General features: G+C 44.9%; 1 protein-coding gene across 1 annotated transcript in view; it reads left to right on the plus strand.

The window, feature by feature from the left end:
• RARRES1 (retinoic acid receptor responder 1) overlaps positions 1–12,161 on the plus strand; it is a 41,906-nt gene that overhangs the window by 1,117 nt on the left and 28,628 nt on the right. The gene's annotated exons all lie outside the window — the stretch shown is intronic.

Below are 12,161 nucleotides of genomic sequence, written 5' to 3' on the forward strand. Positions count from 1 at the left end.
GATAAAGAGAAAGTTTTAAGGAGTGGCAGTAGAAGTTTTAAGATAGTTCTAGACGTGGTGTTGGGGGTGTGAGAACGCCATCTGGAAGAGAACGCCTTGGTTCTTCAAAGACTTAACCCTGCACCCAGTTTGGCTAGATTTATTGACTGGTGAAAGCATTTTTTTTCCCCCTAGAAAAAGGCAACCTGCGCTTGTCACTTGTAACAGACCTTGCTGTCTCAAGGAGGTTCAGTTTAACTACCCGCCCCCCGCCCCCCACTTCCCCGCAGAGAAGTGAGGAAATAGAACCTGAGAACTTTCTATCAAAGTGGAGAGTAGCCACGTCCCAGAGCCCGAACAGCAACCCCCACCCCACCCCCCCTCCCCGCCTGGAGATTTGCTCCCTACTTATCAGTGGGAAGGATTCTCTACAGAAAGCCAAGCTCAGATTTCTAAAGTGCACCAGGAATTTTTCAGCCTCAGAAATGTTTTTCTTCCTTCTGACCATTAAATAATTGAATAATAAAATAATTTGCATTTTCATGCATTTAGTTATCCCCTTGTTTTTATTTATATAATTTTAATTTTTAAAACCTTTTTATTTTAGATTGGAGTGCTGATTAACAAAGCTATGATAGTTTCAGGTGAACAGCAGAGGGACTCAGCCGTACACGTACATACATGTATGGCATCCATGTACATGTATGGCATCCTCCCATCCAGGATGCCATATAACATTGAGCAGAAATCCCTGTGCTATACAGTAGGACCTTGCTGGATACCCCCTTTTTAAAAAAATAAAATTTGTGGCATCTTTCACAAAATAAACTAGCTCTCAAAATCCAAGTGAGTGAAGAAAATTTTTCCTTTCTTATCCAGAGAGCTCAGTTACTCTTTTCATCTGTAATAATATAGTCCTGAATTTTAAAGGGATGCCCCTTTTTGGCCTAAAAAAATCCCAGGGGATAATCAATAAATTAGAGACAGATATGCATGAAAGGGAGGAGGAGTTAAGTAGAAGAACACAGAGCATTGACCCTAAGAAAGGATACATTCCTGTGATCTTCTGGTTTACCTTTACATTTCCTCCCAAAATGATTATAAATGTTTTAACATCAGGGAGCCAAGGAAGAGAGCTTAGTGACTTTCAGGGCCAAGACTCACAAGAGACTAAAGTGGTTTCAGTTTCTATGGAAATTCAATGAAATTGCTTGATTGAAATCACTTGATTGAAACTACTTGAATGAGAAGAGACCTTTAATGCAAAGAATTTCTGCTTCAATTACATGAGCAGTTGTATCATCGACAAGAGGTGGAAAATGATAGACTCTCAACTACTTTATCCAGTCAATGCATTGGTAGAGTAAGTGCTGAGTTCCTCCAGGACTGACTCTGGGTTTAGCAGGTGGCTGGGTGGGTGAAAGAAGTGTCGCTGGTAGCATCCTTCTCCATCCTCTGGGTTATTGTGTCCCTTAGTAGATGAGAGACGGGGACCAAATCAGGGTTTTTCAAGCTAATGGCACACTGGTGGGTTATGACATCTGTTTAGTGGTTTCAGTTGTTTTTGTTTGTGTTTAATGAAACAATTTGGAATACAAATTGTTTAGTGTGCATTGCAGAGTAAAGGTAAGTAGTGCCTCAAAAGATTGCGAACATACATGTAGGAAATGGTTCATTATGAAGTATGCAGTTCTTGTGCATTTCGGTTGAAAAAAAATTGAAAGCCTGTGAACCAGCTGATTTTTAAGACCTCTTCCAGCTCTGAAATTTCTTACTTCTAAGTGATTTTTCGGTTCTGGATGAATCCCTTATTTTAGGAACACTATTGCCCTCTAGTGGAAAAATGCAGTAACAGCTATGGTAGTGAAAGTATTAGTCACCAGTCTGTCCCACTCTTTGCCTCCACATGGCTGTCCGTGGAATTCTCCAGGTAAGAATAATGAGTGGGTTGCCATTCCCTTCTCCAGGGGATCTTCCTGACCCAGGGATCAAACTTGGGTCTCTTGCATTGCAGGCAGATTCTTTACTGTCTGCCCACCCGCGATGGTAGTAAATGCAAAGAAGTATTGAGATTCTCAAGTCAGAACTAGCTGGTGAAACCACTTGAGAGTATTCTGTTTTGTTTACTGATCATAAGGAGAGATTGTAAGGAGAGAGTCATAGTGAGGGACACAGGCATCCCTCAGTGCCCCTGTCTGATGACCTCTCTTTCCCGACTGTACACTACCCTTCCATGACCAGAAGGCTCCTGTTTCTCTGATGCTGCAGGCCCCAGAGCATGGAAGGTTGTGGTGTTGAGAGCTCCTCTGCTACCCAGGGTACCCTGGATAAGCCTGCTTCCGACCACCTGGGGCTGTCCCCTACAGTGAGGCAAGTACGCTCAGGACACTTGTAAGACCTATGACCACTAGTCCCTGCCCCAGGCAGCTGGTGAGAAGCCAGCCTTTCCCTGGCATTTAGAAAGACTGGTGAGATCTTTGTGTGCACAGACTTAAGAACAAAGGCAACCCATTTGAAATCAGCCCTTATTTGAGGATTGCTCAGAGGACCAGGCCACGACCTGATTGGAAACATTAATTAAAACAGTTGACCAAAGGTAAGGTGGGGGAAGGAGAAGGCAATGGCACCCCACTCCAGTACTCTTGCCTGGAAAATCCCATGGATGGAGGAGCCTGGTGGGCTGCAGTCCATGGGGTCGCTAAGAGTCGGACATGACTGAGAGACTTCACTTTCACTCCTCACTTTCATGCATTGGAGAAGGAAATGGCAACCCACTCCAGTATTCTTGCCTGGAGAATCCCAAGGACAGGGGAGCCTGGTGGGCTACCGTCTATGGGGTCGCACAGAGTCGGACACGACTGAAGCGACTTAGCAGCAGCAGCAGCAGCAGCAAGGCGGGGGGAATTATGCCCAAACCTTAACTGCTTCAATTTAAATGAAAATCAGCAAATATAAAACTATCATCTGTCTTTTGGTGCACCGTGAAGGACATTAATGGGCACTCCTTGCAGTCTTTCAAGCAAGAAGATCCACCCATAATGGGCATCTGTGACTTTCACTTTTGTTTACGTACGATGGCAGAAGCATTTGCAAAGAATACAGTTCACAATCCTCTCCTTTTACTTCTGACTTTTCTTGCCTAACCCTGATTCACTCATACCCAGTTAACCAGCAAGAGTTTTTAGAGACTATCAATTCTTTTTACAGTATTTAACTTGGATTTTGTGGACTTGCGTTGTTTCCTGCCTACTCTTCACCAGTTTACTTAACAATTTTGCAGCTAGGTAATGGGTACACCTGACACAGGCAAGTTTCAGAGCAAACCAGCTGACTTCTGTTGATCATCCCTCCCTCTCCCCACAGGTGGACTAGCTGCTGTGTGCCCCCTCACCCCCCACCAACCCCAGTGTCTATGGGCAGAACAAAGCCTGTCCATTGAGCCGACAAGGCAGCTGGGAGAGCGCCTAGTATACTAAGAAAAAGCTTCTTCATTTATCCCTTTTCAATCTATAAAGCACTTTAATACAGCATAATTCATCTAATTACTGCTCTCCTTGAAGTCTTCTCTCCATTAATGTCAATAATTCAGAGGTGATGGTTCACAAGAATAGAAAAGCAATGCATCAAGCAGACCATAGAAAAGAAAAACTGGAGAATGAAGAAGGCTGCAATGAATATGGAGGGGAAGGATATGTAATAAAACCCTAAAGTGAAAAAATCTCTACTTTCACACAAGGAAGGCTTCTCAGTGCTTTTACAGCCCCCATGAAAGAACCACAGGGGGATAGCTATTGGCAGGATGAAGGTGGTGCTCCTCAGCGCCCTCTGCTGTGTTAATGAAACAACAATCCAGAAAGCACAGAACAGAGACCTTCCAGGGCACTGCACCTGCTGAGATGGCACCAGTGCCCCCCATGTCTCTGCCCTCCTTCCCCCACCCCCCGCCCGCAGTGCCCACCTAGCCTGCAGGCTCTGACTGCAGAGTTTGGGTCCAACACTGAAGTGAAAAAGGCCCTGAGGTTAAATCTAGCCTTGGCCTTCCCGGCCTCGTCCTTCAGTCATCCGAGCCAGCTACAAGTGAGCTGGCAAGTAGGAATGCTTTTAACCAACTTGTAAGAAGTTGCTTTTGAATAACACACTTTTTTTTTTTACCAGCCCACAGCATTTCCACTCGTCTTGCCACACAGGGTGTCAGAGCCAAGGATGCATGAGATCACAGAGAGTTAGTCTTGGCCCCAAATAAAGATCACTGTCATGAATGTAACCACCAGGAGTCTGGCTTGGTGGCATGCTCTTCTTGAACAACCTAGGTGGTTCTGCTGGAGACAGAATGTCAATAGCCCTAAAATGACTGATCTTAAAGAGACACAGAATGTTGACTACACACCCACACAGTCTCCCAAATCCCACCCGACCCTTGATCTCAGAGCATCAGCATGAATCACCTAGAAATTCTTTCACACTTCTGCAGGCTTGGCGTTTATTCGCCTTTGTGATGGTCCCCAGTTTAAGAGGTTTGCACAGAGTTAGTCCCATAGTAGCAGTAGCACTTCTCCACCTTGGGTTACTTCTTAGAATCATTCAGGACGTCTCTGACCAGTCAAGTTGAGTTAGAAAAGAGTCTTGTACCACAGTTGTGTAGGAGATGATGTGTCTCAATCCGGATGGCCCCAAGGGAGGTGCCCACACAGAACACTAGGAAGGATCCAAGTAATTTTGTATCTGTACTGATTTCACTGCTGTGACAAATGACCACAATCTTTGTAGGAAAAAACAACTCCCACAAATTCATTCTCTTACGATTCTGGAGGTCAGAAGACTGAAATCAGTCTTCTGGGCTAAGATCTAGGTGTTGAAAGGGCTGTGTTTCCCCTGGAAATTCTAGGGAAGAATCCATTTCCTTGCCTTTTCCAGCTTCTGAAGGTTGCCTTCACTCTTTGGCTTGCTCTCCATCCTCCATCTTCATAGCCAGCAGGCAGCAGCTGATGATAACACTTGTAAGGACCCATGTGAGTACACTGGGCCCACCTGGATCAGCCAGGATACCCTGTCCAGCTCAGGGTCCTTAACCTGATCGTACTGGCCACGTCCCCTCTGCCTTGTAACATGTTCAGAGGTTCAAGAGATTAGGATGTGGACCTCTTTGGGGGCCACTCCTCAGCCCACCACACCCAGCTTCCGGGTGACTGTGAGCTGATGCAAGTACTTGCCACACTGCCAGACACGTGACTCTGCTCAAGAAAGGGCAGGTCTGGCTGATCTCTGCAGCCCCAGTAACAACCTCACCCCCCAGCACGCCTGCCCTTCATACTCTGTCTTGACTGGCACCTGACTGTAGGCTGCTTTGTGCTCCTGCCCTGCACATGTGTCAGCTTCTACAGGTGGAGGGCATCCCTTCTCTTTATCTCTTCCACTGTACTGACAACGGGACCTGCTAAAGACAATAGGAAGAAGTGCCTTGCTGCTGCTAAGTCACTTCAGTCATGTCTGACTCTGTGCGACCCCATAGACGGCAGCCCACCAGGCTCCCCCGTCCCTGGGATTCTCCAGGCAAGAACACTGGAGTGGGTTGCCATTTCCTTCTCCAATGCATGAAAGTGAAAAGTGAAAGTGAAGTCGCTCAGTCGTGTCCAACTCTTAGCGACCCCATGGACTGCAGCCTACCAGGCTCCTCCATCCATGGGATTTTCCAGGCAAGAGGACTGGAGTGGGATGCTATTGCCTTCTCTGAAGAAGTGCCTTAGGAGGTGCTGATTTCCCCATCTTCAGCCAAATGCTGAATAATCAAGTGTTAGTCAATTCTGTGTTGGCAAGAAGTTGAAAGTCTCCAAGTCTAATATTTAATGATTCTATATCCTTGAAGTTTTCTGATTACAAACCCCAAAAGAAAAATATTTAAATACGTAAAGCATAGTGATTAAGATATTAAAATTAGATGAAAACAAAGGCAGGTGGAAGGGTGTTGGGACCACTGGGCACCTGGAACAGGAGGCCAGGCCAGGTCCCAACCCATTCCCAACCTGCCTACAACAACTCGAATCCCTCTCACAATCAGCCTTTCCTGAGGAGCCCCATCCTGGGCCAGAAGGGAACACTGCCTCTGACCACTCCCCAGCTCTTTGAGGAGGGTCAAGGACTCATCCCCAGAGCTGACCAAACAGATTAACACAACAGTAGTCTTCCTGTCTCTCTCCACTACTCCTTAGCCTGATAGTGTCCAAGGCAGAGATCTCCTTCATCCTCACGGGATAGGGCCTGATCTGAAGGTCACTGACTTTTGCTCCATACGTTGCATTCACCTTATCTGGCATTGCCTGAGAGAAGGAAAATGCAATGAAATAACTCCAGGCTATAATGTAATACACTAATGTTCTCCCTGTCCAGAACATAAGTGCAGTGCAGCAATTTTTATCCACAAATGAGTTGTTTACTTGTCTCCAACTAAGCCTGACTCATAAAACTAACCTTATAAAATGAAGAAGTTTGCTTTTCCTGGAATGGCATGACATTTATGTTTTCTTACCAAACGTGAAGGCTGGAGGGGACATTTAGAAGCTGAGTCTGTTAGGTCAGTGAAGCTCACTGTGCTCCGGAGGGGAGATCAGCATCAGCTTTGAGCTCTCGACAACTGGCCTATCCCCGCTGCCCACCCCCTCAGTGTGGGAACATGAAGTTTAAGGCTATCACTGCCGGCTCTAAGGCCACATGAAGGGACTGTGCCTGGAAACCAACGGCAGAGGGGAAAAATATGAGACAGTCTTTCCCTAAAACGTAGAGTTTTCTTTTTCTTTCTTCTTTTTTTTGGCCACACCGCATGGCATGTAGGATCTTAGTTCCCCAACCAGGGGTCGAACCCACACTCCCTTCAGTGGAAGTGGGGATTCCTAACCATTGGACTGCCTGGCAATTCCTAAGGGTTTTCTTTGTAGAGATGAGTTTGGGGCAGAATCGTGTCTATGGAGACTCCCCGAGTCACGGCATTTTTGCAGCCCCTACAGCAGCTGGCAGCAAGATTTCTCTGGGTACCTGCCTTGCTCCTCCATTTGCCCAGGTTTTTGTTGGATTTGATTGAGTTTAAAGGGGATGTTAGGTTTTTAAAATATGCTCTTAGAATAATAAACACCTATTCTCCATCCCTTATTAGGTTCCTCAGTTTTACATTCAATACTCACATCCCATATTTCAGTGACTTTTAAGCAAGCAAGCATTGTATAGTATCTAATATAATGATAGTGTGGACATGTGCCGGAGGAAACATCTTTGATCCCACTGACATGAAAACAAAAGCTTTGTGTTTTACAGAAACAGCTTTTTACTGAAAAATGAGACACAACTTAGTGGAGTCGCTTTTGGAATGTGTGATTTTTAACTTCTGAATATAAATTGTATTACATGGCCAAGTAGCTACCCATGCAGCAGGAAGCAAAGGAGTGAATTTTCTTCAAAAATAATTTTAGGGACTTGCCTGGTGGTCTAGGGACTCCTCAGGTGGTGCTAGTGGTAAAGAACCCACCTGCCAATGCAGGAGATGTAAGAGACTTGGGTTTGATCCTGTGTTAGAAAGAAAATCGCAACCCACTCCAGTATTCTTGCCTGGAGAATCCCGTGGATAGAGGAGCCTGGTGGGCTGCCGTCCTTAGGGAGGCAAAGAGTCGGACACGACTGAAGTGACTTAGCACACATGCATGCACTGGTGGTCCAATGGGGAAGACTCTGAGTTTCCAGTGTAGGGGACCCAGATTCAAGCCTTGGTCAGGGAACTAGACTACATACCACAGCAAAGGTTGAAGATCCTACATGCTGCGACTAAAACCCAGTGCAGCCTAAATAAATAAATATATCAATAATAAAATAAACTTATCTCCTTTAACCCTTAAGACAACCATAATCCATTCATTTCTTTTTAATCCAGACTACCTACTCCAAACATCCCTGTTTGAAAAACAGCACATCCTATGTCATCATGGAGTTTATCAGTTGCATCCCCTGAAAGAGAGGGTATACCTGTCCCCTGAACTTTGTAAGGCATCATGACCTGATTTGCCAGAGACCCCAGGTGGATCAGAATTTACGATTTCATTCAGTCTCATGATAGGAGACTCCTCAGGCCTTTGGAGAGAAATGATGGTCATGTCCTTCATCCCCTGGTCAGCTGTCTTCTAGTGACCACCTCTGGTGTTTACTTCCTGTCCCTCCTTCTGAACTTCAGTGCCAGAGAGTTCTCAAAGTGTGGTCCCTGGACCAGCAGCCACAGCATCCCCTGGAACTGGTGAAAATGCAGGGGCTTCGGCCCCACCCCTGGTTTACTGAATCAGAACTGGAGTGAGGCCAGCCCCATAAGACACTGGTAGGGCCAGTGTCTTCCTTAGCACGCCCTCCAGGAGATTCTGTTCCAGCTCAAGTTTGAGACCCATTGCTCTAAAATAAAGTCCCTGAAGACACCTTCTCTAATCTGGCCCCACCCATCATGGTAACCTCCACTCCAAGTATCCCCGTCACTAACTTGCTGATCTCCCCAGCCTGGCTGCTCACCTCTCTTCCTGTCCCGAGGGCCCTCACCCTCTCTCTCCCAGGTCGTCTCCATTCCCTCCTCCTCCTGGAGATTCCTGTTCATGCGCCGCACTGACCCAGGTGCCCACTTCAGCCTTGCCTGAAAGGGTGTATCCAGGGCCTCCTTCCAGAGTCCTGGATGATCTTCACTTTCATACTTCTGTGGGTTATTGTGCCCACAAAAAAGCTGTGTTGAAGTCCTAACCCCTCTATCTGTGATTACGACCTTACTTGGAAATAACAAAGTCTTTGCAGATGTAATTAAGATAAGGCTATATTGGGTTAGCATGGGCCCTAAACCCAGTGACTGATGACCTTATCAAAAGGTCATGTGAAGATACAGAGAGAAGAACACCATTTAAAGACAGAGGCAGAGACTGGAGTGATACAGCTGCAAGCCAAGAACACCAAGGTTTGCCTGCCACCACCAGAAACTCAGAGAGGCAAGAGGGGATTCTGTCCAGAGCCTCAAAGGGACTAGACAACACCTTGATTTTGGACTTGTAGCCTTCAGAGCTGTGAAAGAGTTCACGTCTGTCCTGTTAAGGCACACAGTTTGTGGCATTTCATTACAGCAGCCGTAGGAAACAGAAATACCCTGCCTGGCCGTCTCCCTTGCAGAAGGTCTTCACTGTCTTGTCTACAGGAAGCATGATTATTGACAGTCCAACTCTGTCAATCTCTCTGTCCCTCCCTGCCTTTCTCATACCTCATGCACACACACTTCCCACACATACCCAGGCAGTTTTCCTTCTGTCCTCTCTTAGAGGGAGTGACTGGGTCTGTATGTGTGACCTCTGTGTTATTCAAGGCAAGAACAGGGGTCTGGAGCCAGGCTTCACTACTTAGTACCTCTGGGACTTGGTGTAATTCCTTAACTTTGGGCAAGTGTGTCCGTCTTCATCCTTAAATGGGGATAAGATCAGTATTTCCCTGAAAGGACTCTTGTGCTGTGTTAAGTACTTCCTGGGCACTGTGTTGAGCCACATGAAGCATGTAGTGAGAGTTCGGGATATTTGACATGTATTTTGTAGCTTTTATCATGATGCTGCCCAGTGGCTAGCAGGATGCTTTATACACAATCCCTGAATAAATGTTCGACATTTTGATAGATATTTGAGGAGCATTTTTTTGTTTATAAAAAAATACCTAGTGAGATGAGTTGTACTTTGAAGGCATTCTCTGGTACACTTTATTAAACAGGACTTTTAAAGTGGCCTGTTTCCCTCCCAGATGACTCCAAGTGAAGAGAAGTGTTAGTCTCTCAATCGTGTCTCATGTCTGACTCTTTGCCATCCCGTGGACTGCAGCCCCCCAGGCTCCTCTGTCCATGGAATTCTCCAGGCCAGAATACTGGAGTGGGTTGCCATTCCCTTCTTCAGGGCATCTTCCCAACCCAGAGATCGAATCTTCATCTTCCGCATTGCAGGCAGATATTTTACCATCTGAGCCACCAGGATTGCCCCAAATCAAAGTGCTAGTCACTTTTCTAAAGAGCCTGTCCTGAGAGAGGGCGGCTGCGGGGGACTATCCTTGTTCATGGCCTTTGGGGACAAAAACCAAGAAACCAAGAAAAATTGACAGAACACACAAAAAAACTGGTTAGAACATGAACCACATCATTGGTGGTCCTTGACTACAATGCATTTACTTCTAGGCTATAGTAAATAAGTCCTCTTTTATATGTAATTAGAAATCTGTAGCAAAGAGTTGCTAATTCATTCCTTCAGGTTATACAGCCACACGGTCAATTGCTTTGTTTACTGATTTGTTGTTGATATAAAAAGCCTCATTCTGGAAAAGATTAGAACGAGGTGCTGTGCCCCGGGCCATGCTTTAAGAGAGGGTTGTGGAGCTTCCTAATCTGTTTGCAGATGGGCAGTTTTGGCAGCGTGAGGATGGGAGGAACAGAGCCCTGTGATCCTCTCTGTGGGAACACGCCTCACATCAGGGAAGCCAGACCTGCCTGTCCCCTTCCCGACAGACCTGGCTCTTAAAAAAGGTTCAGCTTTAAAAAAAAAAAAACATCTTTTAATGAATGGATTAGCTTTGAACCACGTACCACGTGTAGCAACACGTGTTCTAAGTGCAGGGAGGACCACCTGAACTTGAGACCTCGGCTTCATCCCAGGTGCAGAGCTTCTAGATTCAAAATCACTACAGTGAGCAGTTTATTGCATGCACAGATCTGATCACACCAATATGCAGGTCAAAAGCAGAAGTTTAAGATCCAGGGTGGAGACATCCATACCAAGTTACTTTGGACTTAACTTCTTGCACTTGTTGGTCCCAGGCACAAAGCTGAGGGAGTAATACCCTCATTACCTTTGCTCCCTGGAGACCCCTCTCTGATGATTGGTTATTCTCTTTTATCCCCTTTCCCATTGTCAACTGAAAAAACAAACAAACAAACAAAAGCAGAACCTGGAAGTTGAGAGGTTTGTTTTATTCGGTGGACTTACTGAGGACTGTAGCCCAGATACAGCTTCTCAGATTGCTCTGAGAGACTGTTCCAAAGATGTAAGGGAAGAGCTAGGAGATGTAGGAGTTTTTGCTGGAAAAGAACAAACAAATATTTGGTTGAACATCCAAAGATTACTGCTGATCACTAAAACAGAGACCTCAAGTTAATGATTTTAGTGCTTTTCTATGTATGGGAAGATGCAGGAGTCTGGGATCATTGAAATCATTCCTTTGATAAACATCTTAACTATCTAGGAGCAATATTCTGTTTTTTCCCCTTCTGGTTTCCTCTCAGGATCCACTTTTGGGGTCTTAAGGCTGCAGTATTCTTTGTTTACTGAAATGGCAGGCAGCATTCTTTGTCCATAGTGCCTGTTCTTGGTCCTAAGTTGACCAACAGCTGGGAGGCATTTCATGACCAGTTTTGTCCCATGGCTCTAGGAAAGCTCATTCCTAGATCAGATGAGGATTCTGTTGATAGGCTACTCAGTGTGCTAAATTTTTTGGATGAGGCCCTGTTGATTATCTAAAATCCTCAGAATTGCCCATTTTACTAGTCAGTTATCATCCAGGAAATGTTTTCCCTTGTTGCTTCTTCCCATATCTAGAATTTTACTGTTACAGTTATTTTATATAGAGTTACATATGTGATCAATTGCCTCAAGACATTTAGCCATCATTAATTTTTTTCAGTGGCCTGGTTATGCATTGGGTAATGAAAGAGACAATAGTCTTGTGAAATAGAATATAGGTAATACAGCTAGTAACACTAATAAAATACAGCAGAGAAAGACACAAGGCATAAATAATTTGAAAACAGCAAGAGAAAAAATTAAAACAGTGATTAGTGTAACTAGTTGTAATCTGATCGCAATAAGCCATCAAGTTCACAGGGGAGCCAGCTGGATAAGCCAAATTTTGGAAGGATCATGTAGAGAGAAAAAGATAAATATTTCACCTTTGTTTACAAAGGTATATTTTATCAGCTTGTTGTAGATCAAAAAGAGTATAAGAGGAAAGATTTTCTGGAAAACAAACATTAAAAATCAGAATATTTCAGAAGTCATAAAATTGTAAATCATATTTATCAATTTGTTCAGTTCTGTGTAATTCCAGTTGATTTGTATGAAAACCTGATGAGGTTTTCCATTAGAGTTTTGTAATTTCTT

Source organism: Bubalus kerabau, chromosome 2, assembly GCF_029407905.1.
Source record: "Bubalus kerabau isolate K-KA32 ecotype Philippines breed swamp buffalo chromosome 2, PCC_UOA_SB_1v2, whole genome shotgun sequence".
Taxonomy (NCBI): domain Eukaryota; kingdom Metazoa; phylum Chordata; class Mammalia; order Artiodactyla; family Bovidae; genus Bubalus; species Bubalus kerabau.